This window comes from Sorex fumeus, unplaced genomic scaffold (genome assembly GCF_029834395.1).
Source record: "Sorex fumeus unplaced genomic scaffold, SorFum_2.1 ptg000191l, whole genome shotgun sequence".
Taxonomy (NCBI): domain Eukaryota; kingdom Metazoa; phylum Chordata; class Mammalia; order Eulipotyphla; family Soricidae; genus Sorex; species Sorex fumeus.
Genome location: NW_026606248.1, coordinates 2488220 through 2504516, shown reverse-complemented (window position 1 = coordinate 2504516; position 16297 = coordinate 2488220). Strand labels below are relative to the sequence as shown.

General features: G+C 40.0%; 1 non-coding gene across 1 annotated transcript; it reads right to left on the bottom strand.

Moving 5' to 3' along the window:
- Window positions 1-10462: 10462 nt before the first annotated feature.
- On the bottom strand, window positions 10463-10592 carry LOC130017347 (small nucleolar RNA SNORA61). Its single transcript, XR_008791388.1, has one exon. It is a non-coding gene; the product is annotated as a small nucleolar RNA SNORA61 (small nucleolar RNA).
- Between the last annotated feature and the right edge of the window lie 5705 nt (window positions 10593-16297).

The following is a 16297-nucleotide window of genomic DNA, read 5'->3' as shown; positions in this document are numbered from 1 at the left end:
GCTATGTGTACCTAGGTCGAGAAGTGAACATGACAAATGATCTGGCACCCGAGCTGTGCAGTAGGAAGAGAGTGGCTTGGAACGCCTTCAAGAACATCGAAGAAATAGCTAAGAGGACGAAGAACCTCCGGCTTCGGGTACATCTCTTTGATTCCACTGTTCTTCGTGCATTAACATATGCCTCAGACACCTGGGCCCTACGCAAACAGGATGAGAACGCTATTCAGGTCTCCTAAAGAAGAATAGAAAGAGCTATGCTTGGATTATCACGTTTCATTCAAATGAGAGAAAAAATCTGGAGTTCCGACATCTGTCGACGATCAAGAATCAGGGACGCTGTCTCATTTGCCAAGGTGTCAAAAATCAGATGGGATGGTCACGTAATGATATTTAGAGATGACAGCTGGACTAGAGCTGTTACTAACTGGATTCCACGGGATGTCAAAAGACCGCATGGCCGCCCACCTATCAGATGGTCAGACTTCTTCGTGAATATCATGAACGATCGGTTTGAGGCTCTTCATGTTCCCAGAGCGAACAGATGCCATTGGGCTACACTAGCACATGACAGGGATAAATGGAGACGTTACTGGCACCCGCTCGAGCAAATCGACGACTAACGGGAAGTTAAGTGATTAAGTGAATTTGAGTATACCAAAATCACCAAGGCACAACATAGTTACTAAGAAATTTAAAATGTTTTTCATATCTTAATATATTTTTTGGTACTACTTGGGACGTGGGCAAACATGGCTGGGGTAGGGCATTCAGATCATTTACCCATCTTATTATATCTAAAAGATATATTAAGAAAACTGAGATATTCATTGCAGCCATAGAGTAACTGCAAGTTTCTTGCCATTTTGCCCTACATTTTAGGATTCTCCTGGATCATGAAGTGTGCGACCACTACGTGTCTGTGCATTTCTTCAGCTCTTTATATTTCATCATGTGCATACAATGACAGCCTAATGCTAGTCACCAAGCCACACAAGAATATAAAAAAATACCTCCAGAATGCAAAGTCACAATGGGAAAACAATGCGGAAACCCATGAAGTTTAGTGAGTAAAGATGGAAGCTCAGAAGACTCAATCAGTAACAGCATGCTATATAACTGCTCCATATGTCCTATAAGAGAACACATATATGTCCTCTCTGATAAGGACTTTAGAGAGGAAATGATGAGCACATTTAAGGATCTCTAAGAAATAATGGAATGGACTACCAATAAGACACAAAAATGAGGAAACTACAAACAGAAAGGACAGAATTCAAAACTTGATAAAAGAAATGAAAAACTCATTGGAAGGCCTTAGCAGCAGAATAACAGCTGCTGAGGATGGAATAAGTGACCTCCAAGATTGGGTGCAGTGAACTTCAGACAACAGCAGAAAATTGAAAAACGTTGCTAAATAAATGAACAGCTGACAAGAGAACATTGAGATGAATTCCCGAGGAATAGCATAAGAATCATCGGGGTCCCAGAGAGCCAGGAAGACAATCCTGATGAAGAAGCAAATGTCAAAGACATCATTGCTGAGAAGTTCGTAGAGATGGAGAGTACATGCACCCAAATCCAGGAGGCCTGAAGGGTACCAGCTACATAAAAATACTCCAGACACAACCTAATCAGGATGAAGAAAACTATGCACAGAAATTAAATACTGAAAGCAGCAAGATCGAAGGAAGAAATTACATACAAAGGAGCATTTTTTAGGTGAACAGCAGATTTACCAAACGAAACCCTCTGGGCTGAAGACAGTTGTGAGATATAAGTGAAAAAACTCAATTAAACGAATTCCTCACCAAGGATACTTTTCTCAGACAGACTCACATTCAGATTTTAAGGGACAATACACATACACAACATCACAGATAAACAATGACTCAGGAACTTCATAGATTCAAAACCATCTTTACAAGGAGAACTAAAAGAGTTGCTTAATAAGACAAGACAGATCTCACACACCCTCTGAACTCCTGCACAAAGCTGTTATTCTGCTGCTAAGGCCTTCCAATGAGTTTTTCATTTCTTTTATCAAGTTTTGAATTCTGTCCTTTCTGTTTGTAGTTTCCTCATTTTTGTGTCTTATTGGTAGTCCATTCCATTATTTCTTAGAGATCCTTAAATGTATTCATTATTTCCTCTCTAAAGTCCTTATCAGAGAGGACATACATATGTCCTCTATATATGTCCACAGACACTAAAGGAAGTGGTTGCACTAAAGGAAGACATTAGATAGAACTTTGGTTGCTTAAGAACAACTCCACATATGCTGGAAGGAAGCTCTGTAAGTATTCATTATTTCTGAAAATAGAGGAGAGGAGAAAGACGAGTAACATTCTTTCTTCACATGGAACCAGGATGTATGATAGAATCTTCACCAGTGTGTTTAGTATGTTTTTTATAAAACAAATCCTTACCCTGTGTGATTTAAAGAAAACATTTTTGTACTGCAATTTTGAAATTTTCTTCTTCTAATCTCCCAAGAGATGTTTTATGAGTTATTGTAAAGATAATTCAATAAAAGCATCTGGCCCCTATGTAAGGAATCTTCTAAACTAATACTTTTGTTTCTCCAAAAAGCTTACACTGATCACTTTTATGAGATAACAGCAATTATTTTATGTACTAGAGTCCCAAATTTGTTAATGCCTAAGATACTTTTTTTTTTTTTGCTTTTTGGGTTGCACCCAGAGATGCACAGGGGTTACTTTTGGCTCTGCACACGAGAATCACCACTGGTGATGCACAGGGGTTACTCCTGGTTCTGCACTCAGGAATTACTCCTGGCAGTGCTCAGGGGACCATATGGGATGCTGGGAATCGAACCCGGGTTGGCCGCGTGCAAGGCAAATGCCCTACCCACTGTGCTATCACTAGAACGCCCTAAGAAAATTTTGTATTCTTAAATAAATATCATAAGCTGAAAACATATAGTGTAGAAAGACAGTTTTTCCTGAAAACTGTTGCATATTATGAAAATAATTGGAAATAGTTGTTAATGACTTGGGGTGGAGAGATAGTACAGCACATAGGGCACTTACTTTGCATGCAGCTGACCTGGTTTCAATCTCTGGCACCACAAAGTTACCCTGAGCAATGCTGGGAGTGATGTTTGAACCCAGAGCCAGAAGTAAACCCTGAGCACCACCAAGTGTGGTCCCAAAGTAAATAAAAAATATATAAAATTCATCAGACATATGTTTAAATTTTTTCACTAATTAGGTGAACAAAGAAGCTATAAATGGTTGGACTGGTATGGATGGGATGGAGTGTCATAAATATATAGAATAAATTTTCACACATATTTTAGGGGCTTCTTAGACCTCCGGTTTTTAGATCTAATTCTGAAAAATAGGTGTGCATTTAGGATGTGACAGAAATGTCTCAGGAAAGTATATGTCTTTTTAAAATTTATGTGGATTTCTTTGTCTATGCAGTCAGCTTTTACTACAATAATTTACATCTATCCATCTCTACAAGGGCTTAATCTGGCATTCACACTGAGATCTTTTGTGCAGTGTAGCACTGAAGCACTTCCTCCCATCGTTCATCGATTTGCTCCAGCGGGCACCAGTAATGTCTTCATTGTGAGACTTGTTGTTACTATTTTTGGCATTTTGAATACACCATGGAGAGCTTGGCAGGCTCTGCCGTGCAGGCAGGATGCTCTCTGAGAGGGACGGAGGAATCAAACCCAGGTCGGCCATGTGCAAGGCAAATGCCCTACCTGCTGTGCTATCGCAATAGTGTGTATTACTTATTCAAATGTACACATATATATATACATATGTATATGTATATATATGTGTGTCCTGCTGCATTAAGAGATGCAGATCAAAACAACAATGAGATATCATTTCACACCACAGAGACTGGCCCACATCCAAAAGAACAAAAGCAACAGGTGCTGGCGCGGATGTGGCGAGAAAGGGACCCTCCTTCACTGCTGGTGGGAATGCAGGCTGGTCCAACCCTTTTGGAAAACAGTATGGACGATTCTCAAAAAATTAGAATTCGATCTCCCATTTGACCCAGCTATAGCACTCCTGGGAATATATCCCAGAGAGGCAAAAAGGTATAGTCGAAGTGACATCTGCAATTGTTTGTTCATTGCAGCACTCTTTACAATAGCCAAAATCTGGAAAAAACCTGAGTGCCCGAGAACAGATGACTGGTTAAAGAAGCTTTGGTACATTTACACAATGGAGTACTATGTAGCTGTTAGAAAAGATGAAGTTATGAAATTTACATACAAGTGGTACTACATGGAAAGTATCATGTTAAGCGAAATGAGTCAGAAAGAGCGGGATAGACACAGAAAGATTGCATTCATCTGGGGAACATAAAGCAACAAAACGGGAGACTAACACCCAGGAAGGGCTCAGATTAGTACCAGGAATTTTGCTCCATGACTTGAAGGCCAGCCACATGTGCTAGGTGAGAAGGAAGCTCAGATAGAGAAGAGAGCACCAAATAAAGGGTGTTGTGAAGACCCTCCCAGGGTGGGAGAGACATGCTAAAAGTGGTCTATAGACCAAACATGACTGCCACTCAATGCCTCTCTGGCAAAACACAGTACCCAAAAGAAGAGAGAGAGAACAGGGAGGAATGCCCTGCCACAGAGGCAGGGTGGGACGGGGGGAGGGGAGGATGGGGGGTCGGAGGGATGCTAGGACCTGTGGTGGGGGAGGATGGGCACTGGTGGAGGGATGGGTACTTGATCATTGTATAACTGAAACCCAAGCACAAAAATTTGTGAGTCTATAAGTGTACTTCATGGTGTTTCACTAATAAAAAAAAAGATTAAAAAAAAAGATGGAAACTTCCATTCAGACAGGTAGCATGTGAAGAGCTGAGCCACTGTATTGATAAGAACCGATGACAGGTTCTTCAGGTGTTCAGATCTGACTTTGTCTGGGTCGGGTGCTGTTTGCTTCTTTACCTACGAAATGGCTTGTCGGATTTTAGAAGGGAGAAAGTTGGGAATGACATATCCATCCTGCGGAATTTGGTATGTGGGCAGGTGGACGTGGCTATCGAAGATATTCGAGTAGAAGTCATGAATAGTCTTCTCCATTGTCCTTCTGGAATATGTGATAGATCCATCAGGACATCGGAGGGCAGTCATCTTGGTCTTGTAGTTGGCGAAGGACAGGCGGGCATGGTGAATGCTTTTCCCTGCTTCTGCCGCATCTGCCAGCACTGCTACTCTTCTCTCTTTGAGGTCTTCCTTGATCACTTCTCTGCACTGCTTTTCAAGCTTGGATGTTCGCTTGCATTTGCCTGAGGCTTGTGACAAGCCACATTGATGAATGAGCTCAAGAGGTTTCGAAGACAGCCATCTTTTTGTGGCCATCTCTCTCTCGACATTCCTTGCACAATCATGGTGGTGTTGAACCAGTTGATCATATTTTTCATCAGTGTTGTAAATGATGGCACCTTCCCATGTTGCTGCAATAGTGCCAAAGAGCTCCCAGTTGGTATTCGTTCTGGGAGTTCTTTTCTTAAAAACTTTGCAGCCCTTTCTCCCGACTCTGTGAAGTAGAATTTTGCATGAAGGAGATGGTAGTCTGATCCATTTGGATTTTTGGGACAACAGCGACATCGGTCAGGCAAAACTGTCAATTGAGTGTGATGTGGTCAATTTCGTTGTGGAACTGTCCACTAGGAGACTCCTATGTCCAACATTTTGATTCGGCCTCCTGAAACTGTGAGTTATCATGGATGGTCTTGGTCGACATGATGAACTCAGATAGTCTCTCACCCTGTTTTTTCCATTCTAGACCATTGGTCCCAATGTGGAGTTCTTTGGCAGATCTTCTCGGTCCTATCTTGGCATTAAAATCACTGACAATGATCTTGTAGAAGGTGTGATCTTCTTTATAGAATTCTCCAGCTCCATGGAGAACTACTCAATTTCTCCTTCTAACATTTATTAAGAATTTACCCTTCACAGGAAAATGTACAAAAAATTTTCTTAGTGTTATTCCCATTGGGAAAGGTAAGGTTGGGAACCAAGACAATTTTATTCATCTTTGAATACATGCCCTCATGTCTACTCCAGCACCTTTAGCAATTTCAGTATAAAGATATCCTTATTTGTTCATGCTATAGCTTAGAAATTGTTTGAACATATGGACAATACATGTGCATGTTTGTATGTCTTCAAAATACACAGTTGGATGGTCTCTATATGTACTTGCTGTGAAAAATGTATGCTGTATGTATATATCTATAAACACTCCCTCCCCATATGCTGAGCGTTATAGTTAGCAAGATGAACCAGTTGGCCATTACACATGCTGGCAGGGCAATCCTGGGAGCAGTTACTGGGGATGAATAGCACCCCAATTTTCCAGGGGTACTATCTGATTATCTTATGAGGGCTCTACAGAATGGTTGGAAGCTTTTCTCTAATGCTAGCATTTCCATCGCCAGTGGATATTTTCTGCTCTTTTCTTAAGCTGGGAATGTATGGAGGGAGGGGCAGGCATTAAAATAATTTTCTGCTCTAGACTCTGATATACTTAAGACATCCCTCTTCCTGGAATATATAAATGCCAGCAAATCAGCATTTCTTCAGCTGCAGCATCCTTCCTGGAAATCCTGTTAAAGGACAGACCCTGGCTACTTGTCTCAGACTGAATGAGAATATAGTGAGCCTCATGATTTTCACTGCTGAGATATTAGCATAAATCTCCCACTAATGCACCTCTGCCTGTTAGTGAAAGACTCACTGCTACCCAAGAAAAAATGTTAAACTGAGAAGGGCCTAATGTTTTGCAACAGGAGCATGGAACTGGGTAGGACAACTTCGCCTAGTTTCCCGCTCTGCAAATACCGCTTGGGAAACATTTAAAATTTTTCCCTGATTGGGTCATACGCAGTGATTAAATGACTTACACAAGGAAGTGTTACTTGAGTTGCTTATGGAGTAATAATGATTCTACATCAGGGAGACCAGTTTTGTCTTACATTTTTTCCATCCTGACATCACTCATCACAACAAACTCATAAAAGTCAAAGCCTGGTAATTAGGCCCATTTTAAAGAAGGGTAAATGAAGACACAGGAGATTGAGTCTGATGTGTAGAATAGCAAAAAATGTACGAGTTTCCAGGGTTTCTCTAGGCCCATAGTTGATGTTTCTTGTTACCTTCCTTTCTAGCTTTCTTGCTTCCTCGTCTCCCTTCCCCTCCTCTCCATACCCCATCCAACCCCTCATTTCCCCCCATCTCCTCTTTCTTTTCTCCCTTCTGAAACCCTGCCATTTTTCTATGAAAAAGTTAAAAAAAATTAGGAACTGAAACTCAGTCACAGTGTTCAAAAAATACTTGGGCTGAGATGTTGATTGAATATACCTAAGTGCAAATGGAATAATAACCTCATTACCTAAGGTGTCTGTAGGGAAAAAGCCGGTTTTTATCTACTAGTAACCCATATATTCATTTAACTTTGCTAGGTCACTACCTTGGTTCTACTAATTAGCCAAAATACCATGTGAATAAACACCAAAGGCAAGCAGTGTATCATTTTACTGAGGGATCTATTTGCTGCTGGTCAGGATTTTTACCTTAACAGTCTTTACTTGAACCTGAGAATCACACTTAATCACTTAACTTCCCGTTAGTTGTCGATTTGCTCGAGCGGGCGCCAGTAACGTCTCCATTTGTCCCTGTCGCGTGCTAGTGTAGCCCAATGGCATCTCTTCGCTCCGGGAACATGGAGGGCCTCAAACCGATCCTTCATGACCTTGACAAAGAAGTCTGACCATCTGGTAGGTGGGCGGCCACGCGGTCTCTTGACATCCCGTGGAATCCAATCAGTAACAGCTCTAGTCCAACGGTCGTCTTTAAATCTCATTACGTGACCAGCCCATCTGATTTTCGACACCTTGGCAAATGAGACAGCTTCCCTGATCCTTGATCGTCGACGGATGTCAGAACTCCGGATTCGTTCTCTCATTTGAGTGAAACGTGATATTCCAAGCATAGCTCCTTCTATTCTTCTTTGGGAGACCTGAATGGCATTCTCATCTTGTTTGCGTAGGGCCCAGGTCTCTGAGGCATATGTTAATGCAGGAAGAACAGTGGAATCAAAGAGATGTGCCCGGAGCCGGAGGTTCTTCGTCCTCTTAGCTATTTCTTCGACGTTCTTGAAGGCGTTCCAAGCCGCTCTCTTCCTCCTGCGCAGCTCGGGTGCCAGGTCATTTGTCATGTTGACCTCTCGACCTAGGTACACATAGCTGTTGCATTCGGAGATGGTCGTTCCATTGAGAGCGAATGGGGCGTCAGGAACAAGGCTGTTTCTCATAAACATTGTCTTCGTAAGATTCAGCTGTAGTCCTACCTTTCCACACTCACGATCAAAGTCGGCCAGCATTTGTGCCGCTTGGCTGATGTTTGGTGTTATTAAAACAATGTCATCAGCAAAGCGGAGGTGGTGTAGTTGCCGACCATCTATCTTCACTCCCATTCCTTCCCATTCCAGTCGTCGCATGATGTTCTCGAGGGTGGCACTGAAGAGTTTCGGTGAAATGGTATCACCCTGCCGCACCCCTCTCTTGACATCAACGATCACTTCTTTGTAGAATGGTGAGATCCTGGTAGTGAATCCGCAATACAGCTCACGGAGGATCCTGATGTATTGGGCTTGAATGCCCTGATTGGCTAGGGCTTCAATGACCGCTTCCGTCTCAACAGAATCAAAGGCCTTCTTTAAATCAATGAACGTTAAGCAGAGCGGCATCTTGAACTCCCGAGAAACCTCAATGAGTTTGGTTATCGTGTGGATATGGTCGATGGTGCTGAATCCTTTGCGGAACCCTGCTTGCTCACATGGTTGTCCTTCATCTAGTGTTCTGCCAATCCTATTCAGGATGACTCGAGTGAACAACTTGTAGATGACAGACAATAGGCAGATCGGGCGATAGTTGCCAATGTCATGGATGTCTCCCTTCTTGAACAGTAGTACGGTCCTGCTGGTTTTCCATTGAGATGGAACCTTGCATTCAGACAGGTAGCGAGTGAAGAGCCGAGCCAGTGTATTGATGAGTACTGACGGCAGGTTCTTCAGGTGTTCAGGTCTGACCTTGTCTGGAACCTGAGAATAATTCTGACTTAAAGTTGAAAGACCCAGTCATATCTGGGAAAATTCCCTATTATAGCACTAAATTTCACCATGAACTTTTGTTTGAACTCTTAAACTGTAGTGACAACATTGATATGCACAGAAGTTTAGAGGAAAAATTTTATTTCATAAGGAAAACACTCTTGAATGTATGTGGCAAGAACTTGCTGAGTAGACATTTTACACTGTCCTATTGTCTTCGTTCTACCAGTTGTTAAGTAAGAACAAATGCTTGTTATTTTATTAAATTTGGGGCATTATTAAAAGGTTTTTATTTTTTAGTTTTTGAGTGATGGAAGCCAATAGTCTGAACACAAGTGACTTTGAGTTAGTTTAGATTTTTAATCTAAACTAGCCTGAGAAATATCACATAGTTTAATTATTCTAAGTTTCAACTCTTTACATATATGTATATATAATAGATATGAAGTGTTAATAACTTTTAATGTATTTCAATGAAGTTGGAGCTAAATTGGTTATAGGGAATTCTCATATCAAGGGGAGCTAATAATAATAATAATAATATTGTCCAAATAGTAATCATGTTGATTATTACTGAAATATACTATATACATCATGTATATGATACATATATACATACCTATGTACATACCTTAAGCAATTAAGACTTAGAAACAAATATTTTAACCTGAAATCTTCTTAAGGGTCTGTATAGTTTCACCAAAGACACCTTTGCACTACAAGCATTTTTGCCATGCAGCAAATCAGGTTGCTTTTTCTGCAAAAGAGGAAAGAATGTAAATGAAAGAGGGACATTCAAAAGAACATTATGAAGCATAGACTGATTTTGATTTATGATAAGACATAAAAGGAAGTGTGACATTGAAAATATCATGGAACATGAAAAAAGTAGTAATTAAAATGCCAAGTATTTTTATATAAAAGTATCAGGAAAATATGAAATATAGACGAGTTAAAAGTATTTAAAAATATGTGGAACTCAGATAATACTTAAACATTGTGGATTGAATTTAAACACTTGTTCTCTAAGTTTCTCATTCATAGTAATATATATTTTTGGGTAGTTTTCATTGAATAAACATACTGAAATGTAATGTCAGAGAACATAAATTGAGGTTAGAAATTGCTATAATAGAAAATAATATTGTTTGCAAAGAGTAGGTGTCTTATTTGCTTGAAGGTGAAGTTAAACCAAGCTTCAACTTATTGGAATGCAAAGTTGCCTTATGGTCAATTAATGTCTGTGTGGTGAGAAGGGGAAGGGGAAGGGCGGTTATTTATTTATTTATTTATTTATTTATTTCCAGAACTGCTTTTAAAGCAAACAACAAAACAAAACAAACTCTTGTTTGAAACTAGCCCGTGTGCTACATGGCAGATGCTATGAGACCTGGAGGCCAGACTCAGTATTGCTATTTCTCTTTTTACAACTACAAGACCAGCGTTCAGCCACAGGAAAGGAAACTGGAGGGTAGCATTAAAACAGCTTGCAGCCAAAACATTTGCTGTGAAATTATTGGACACATCTTTTTTATGACCATGTTCATATTTTTAAAAAAGACTTTTAAATGTACTTTTTACATAGCTGCATAGGCAGGAATCTCCTCGAATTGGGTTAGTATCCAATCAAGCTAAATTCAAGTTGTTATTCATTGAACAATCAGAGTAACAAGGTGCTGCCCATTTTTCAGTCTTGCACAAAATATCTAATCCAAGCATACTCTGCAGCAGAAACATGGTTCTTATGGACAGAGTGTTGTGTATAAAAGACATGCTGTTTCTGCCCTTGCTATGGAGTTAGAAACTAGGTCAAGTAATAGTAAGAAAAAAAAATAATGCTAAGAGACAAACAAAATTCTCCTAATTTAATTTGTTTCCATGGGGAAAGATAGCAAAATCTGTCACCAGGAAGATGAGTGGGGACTTTTATGATGGAGGAACATTAGAAATAAATAACCTGAGGTAGAAAAGAACCTCTTCTGTTGGGCAAAATTATTGCTTCTATGAAGGCTGGAAATTTAGTCCAAGGATCATGGTCTAACCACAGTAAAGAACTTGGACTTCATTTGGAAACAACGGCTATTATTTTGAAATAATGGGTGAACACTGGAGGTCCACAAGGAAGTGGCAGGTTTCACTTGACATTTTTAAGAGATTTCTCAAGCCGGAAGACAATGCATCCTCATACTGCCACTCTCTTCTTTCCCCAATCCAATCTGCTACAGCACAGAGATGCTTTTATCTGCGTCTTGGAGGAAAAATTGTCCAAAGAAAAGGGTTCCATTTTTCTCATTCTTCAAAAAGTGCTTAATGAAGCTATATCTTGTGTTTGGGGAGCAATCGTATCTTAAAGAGAGTCCAAGCTCAGGGGAATGAATATATGTGTGTGTTTTCTTACCCCCCACCAACCTCCCCAATCCCAAGAACTGAAATGACTTCTGGAGACTGTCCTGGCTGGCTGACAGATAACGCAGAGACAAAGAGATGAGGGATCAAATCCAAGTAGTGCCTCCATTACACTGAATCTTCTGTACCCTCTGTTCTCAGTTTCCTGATCTGTAAATGGGGGAAATGATTCATAAAGTTGTTGAACTGAGAGTTCATGGGAAAATACAGACCACTGTGGAAGTCTTTCTGTTCCACACTACTGTGCAGAGTGTGAGAAGGACCTCCCTTCTCCTGATTTCTTCTTTTGAAAACATTATTGCAAGGTTCCAGAATCATTTCAAATTGACTTTCTCATGATCTGTATCATGTCATCTATGTTTAGACATTTTCACACTTTCATCCGAAAACATTTTGGGTGTTCTTCCTTTAAGAAACATATACTTTCTTCCACACATATTTTTGCATGTTACAAACTGTCTCAACTTGCAAATTATTTCCTTGAAATAATTGGCAATTTGGTGTCGGTGATGGGCAGGGGTGATTCAACTGAGAGTTCAAGAAAGATTTCAGACAGACTGCAGGGTGGAGGCTGGGGAGGAGGTGGTCTTCAGAATTCAGAGTGGTATGTGATAGGATGAAATGAATGTCAAGCAGGCTTAAATGCTCAGAAATTTGGTACCAAGATTGGCTGGAGTTTCTCATTTTGCCTTCAGAAAGGGGACTGCGCAGGAAGCAAGTTTTTCGATTCTGATAACATATGCCCTCAGAAAGCTTGCTTATCTCCCCAGCCCCACCCCCTCCTTCAAAAGAAAGGGGTAGGGGAGCTGAAAAACACTTGGCACGGGTGCAAGAAAGCTGAAAACGTCTGGCAGAGCTCACAGGCGTCTTTTTCCACTCGGCACCAAATGTTTTACAGTCTTCGCGAGCCCATATAGAAACTGGCTTCTGCCCAGTCGTTTGTTTGAAACTGTAGGCTCAGAGAAAAGGCTCCACACTGCAGCTGGCCTTTAAACTGTATTTTATGGGGGAGGGTGCTCAGGGTACAATTGAAATGAGAAGAGCTTGCCTTTGACGTTGGAAGTAAAAGTAACAGATTGGAGTGGGGTGGAGCTAACACTGAGAAATTGTTGGTCTGTGCATTTTTCCAATGAAAACGAAGCTTTTGAAAATTTAACCTCAGTCTCAATGATTTCACAGGCGAGACTTCCCAAATGTGACCCCCAAATGTGACTTTAGCCCAGTTTAGCTTAATTTTACTCCAACATAAATCTAACAGCTTCAAGTATTGAGGAAGGCAGAATTGTTCTTAGTGATGTAAATTTCTCATTAATTTAGGGCAATTGTGGCTTCGCTCCCATTTACATGCAAGTTCTTTATGAATGAACATTTAATGGTTAACTATTTGTCTTTCTCCAGATAGTCTTTTTGGTTCTTTGTCATATATATGGCTCCTACTTAGACTGAAGAATAATTGGTTTTTTTTTCTATAACTATTAGTGATGCATAAAAAAAAAATCCCAACAGGAGAGTTAGTCAAAACTGAAATTTGGACATTAAAAACTTTCTCTTTCTCTGACAGTTTAAGAAAACGGAAACATTCTGAGTGAAATGAAGATTCTTGATCGAATATTTTTTATGTGTCGGCAAGCCTCTTAAATGCTTCTTTGGATTTTTTTTTCCTAACTACGTGGTCTGAGCATGAACTCTGTTTCAGGCAAGGAAACCGAGGCACAGAAACTAGAGGTGACTTGTTCAAAGCAATTACTGGCATATTTGATTTTCAGGCACCCCGAATGTTTCACAGTTCTCAGAGAAAACTTTGTACTCACTTCTCTACTTCCAGTGACTTTTAAAAGGTGTACATGGAATGAATTTAAGGATGCTTTGATATCTCAGGAGCAGGGCAATTCTCTCAGAGGTCAAGACATCACTTTTCTAACAGAGGGATTATTGAATATTCGGCTCTGACTTAATTAACTTGTATGCTACAGGTTATTTATTATTTTGAGAGTAACTTTCATTGTAAGCCAGCAGAAACTCAGTGTTCCATGGAGAGTCACATTTGGGGGAAGACAGGTAGAGCCTTCTTGAAATAAGCTAATTATCACCTAGGTGCTTTTTTGTGAAGGAGATTACCTCAAAGTGGTCAGGCTATTCCATTCTTATGAAATAAATCAGACACACATAAAAGAGCATTTCTCCAGTTCTCAAATTGAGAGCAGTAAATGGGAAAAAAAGCATAATTACACTTTTAGAGGGATGAAGAAAAGGAGGAGAGAGCAATCACACGTTACGAAACAAAGAGAAAGATATGAAGGAGTATGTCACTATTTCTCCGTGGCAGAATCAGAATCTTCTTTTGGATATCATGTTGAAAAGATTCCCAAATCTTGGTTTTGTGAGCTAAAGCAGATGGATGCTCCATGTTGGCGCACACATTCTTATTTGAAGCAGTGTATTTGCAAAGATGGGGTGGGTCATTGGATTTTATCTGAAAAACCTGTCTCCTGCAGCAATTGAATCGAATCATAATACCTAGTAAAGAGCATCACTCCTGATGCTTTTAAAACATTAAATGAATGCTCAAACTAATGCAGCATCTATTTGTCCTTATTAATAGACGGAGTTCTTCGGTTAATAAAAATTTGGGCAACATTGAGTTAAACACAAATGTGCAGATTATTTTTACTGCAGGACTTCTCAGAGCCTTTAATATGCCCCATGAGGAGTTTCCAAGAAGAGGTGATATTATACCACATGATCTTAAAGTGTTATTTCAAAAAAAAAGTGTATCTGCTTGGAACTACTGTGCTGCCAAACAGCCTTAGGAAATGCTGAAACATTATCGTTTAGCTAAAGAAGGATCTTACTTTTTAAATCTATTTAGGGTAATTATAGCTAAACCCCCCACTCACGCAGAAGTTCATTATGAATGAATTTTTCACAGTTAACTAGTCTTTCTTTCTCTCTTTAGTCCGCTTTAGTTTCTTATCATGCTTGTAGCACTTAATTCCCAAGAATTAATAACTAATTAGATTTTTAGACAACCATAAATTAAAGATGTAAAAGGAGAAATTAAAACAGTAGGATAAGTCAAAACTGAAATTTGGAGCCTCAGCTCCCACTGAATAATTTACTTGTAAGCACTTGCTGGAATAAGCACATGTAATCATGTCACCTTTGTGGGGAATCCTTGGGAAGAATCCCGAATTGAAGTCTGAACACCTGTTGGAATGCCATATTTTACTTCTCAAGTTGTCAGAGAGAAGTAAAGTATGTGTTACATACTCTTCTGCAGCATTGTGGGCCAAGTTTGCTGTGCCCTTTTTGTACCAGACAGGACTGTCTAACAAGAGAAAGCTAGCATATGCAAAACCCCTGCGGAGGCTCTTTCTCAGTAGGTGTAAATTTACTTGTCCTTTGAATATCTAGAATTCCATTAACAGACTGCAGAAAACAATGTGTTCTATTATATTCCAAGAAGAAGTGATTTACATTGAAACAAACTTAAAGTTAAGCTGGGGGGTGGTAGAGGGGGATGTCTTTTCTTGTGCTGAGTTCTACTCATCATTTTCATACTTTTGCAAAATTTCAAGATGAAGATACTTTTGCATTTGTGATTCACACACCTTCTCCCAAGCTTTGATCATCCAGTTCCCCAAAATGAAAGTCTTTCCCATTCCCCCAAAGCTTTAAATTTTACTGCAAAAGTAGTGGATATATTAAAATTTTATCATTGCACACATCTAACTCCAGTCACCATAATATAAAAAGTTCTGTGCTGGTTTGTTTATCTGATGGTTTCACACAGTACTTAGTTATGTTTATCTCTCCTGTCTTCTCTTTTCTCTTCATTCTCTGAAATAGGACACCAAACTCTCATCATCTCCTCAAAACCAGGACTTTTATTTGAAACAATAACTTCATGGTAAATAACAACTAGTAGTTTCCTGGTAGCTTGGAAGACATTTGCTCCACAGCAGTGGATTGATCAAACACCAAAACTCCAGCCAGAGAGGTGGTACACTGGGTAAGGTGCTTGTGTGGCACTGCCAACCCAGGTTCTATCTCCAGCACCCCAAGTAGTCCACTAAGCTTTTCAGGAGTAATCCCTAAACTAAGAGCCTGGAGTAAACCCTGAACAGAGCTGGGTTGCCCCCAAACAAAAAACAAAAAGCAAACAAATAGACTGAAATACTTGGATGTTTCTTGGCTGAGTTCTGACATTGATGGACACAAGAGTTCACCCTTCAAGAGTTTCTGTGGAGTAATGAGAGACAAGTGTCACAAATAGCTGAACAAATAAGTTGATCTTCTTCCTCTGAGGGTTCCAAGCTCATGGATTTAATCATGTATTCATTGGAAAATTATGTTAGGTCTGCAATAAATAGTTGTCTCTGTGTGGAACATATACAGACAGTTTTCAGGGGGCTGAAGGAATAACTAAGCTGGTTGAAGAGTATGTTTGGGGTGCAGTGGGCTCAGGCTCCATCTCCAGCATTCCATGGTACCCTGACTCTGCGGGGAGGGATCCATGTGTACTGTGGGAGTGAGCCTCAAGAATAGGGTGGGGGTTTCTCCTGAGGACTCCCACCCCTAAAAATAATACGCACTTTTTTGTACTTCATTCCTTATACAATATAATAGCTTTTTACATAACATTTACATTATATTAGGTATCACAATCTAGAGATAACTTGAGTTTGTGGCATGATATGTGTAAGTTAACTGCAGATACAACACCATCCCATGTTAAGAGATTTAAACATCATTGGACTTTGTTCCCCATT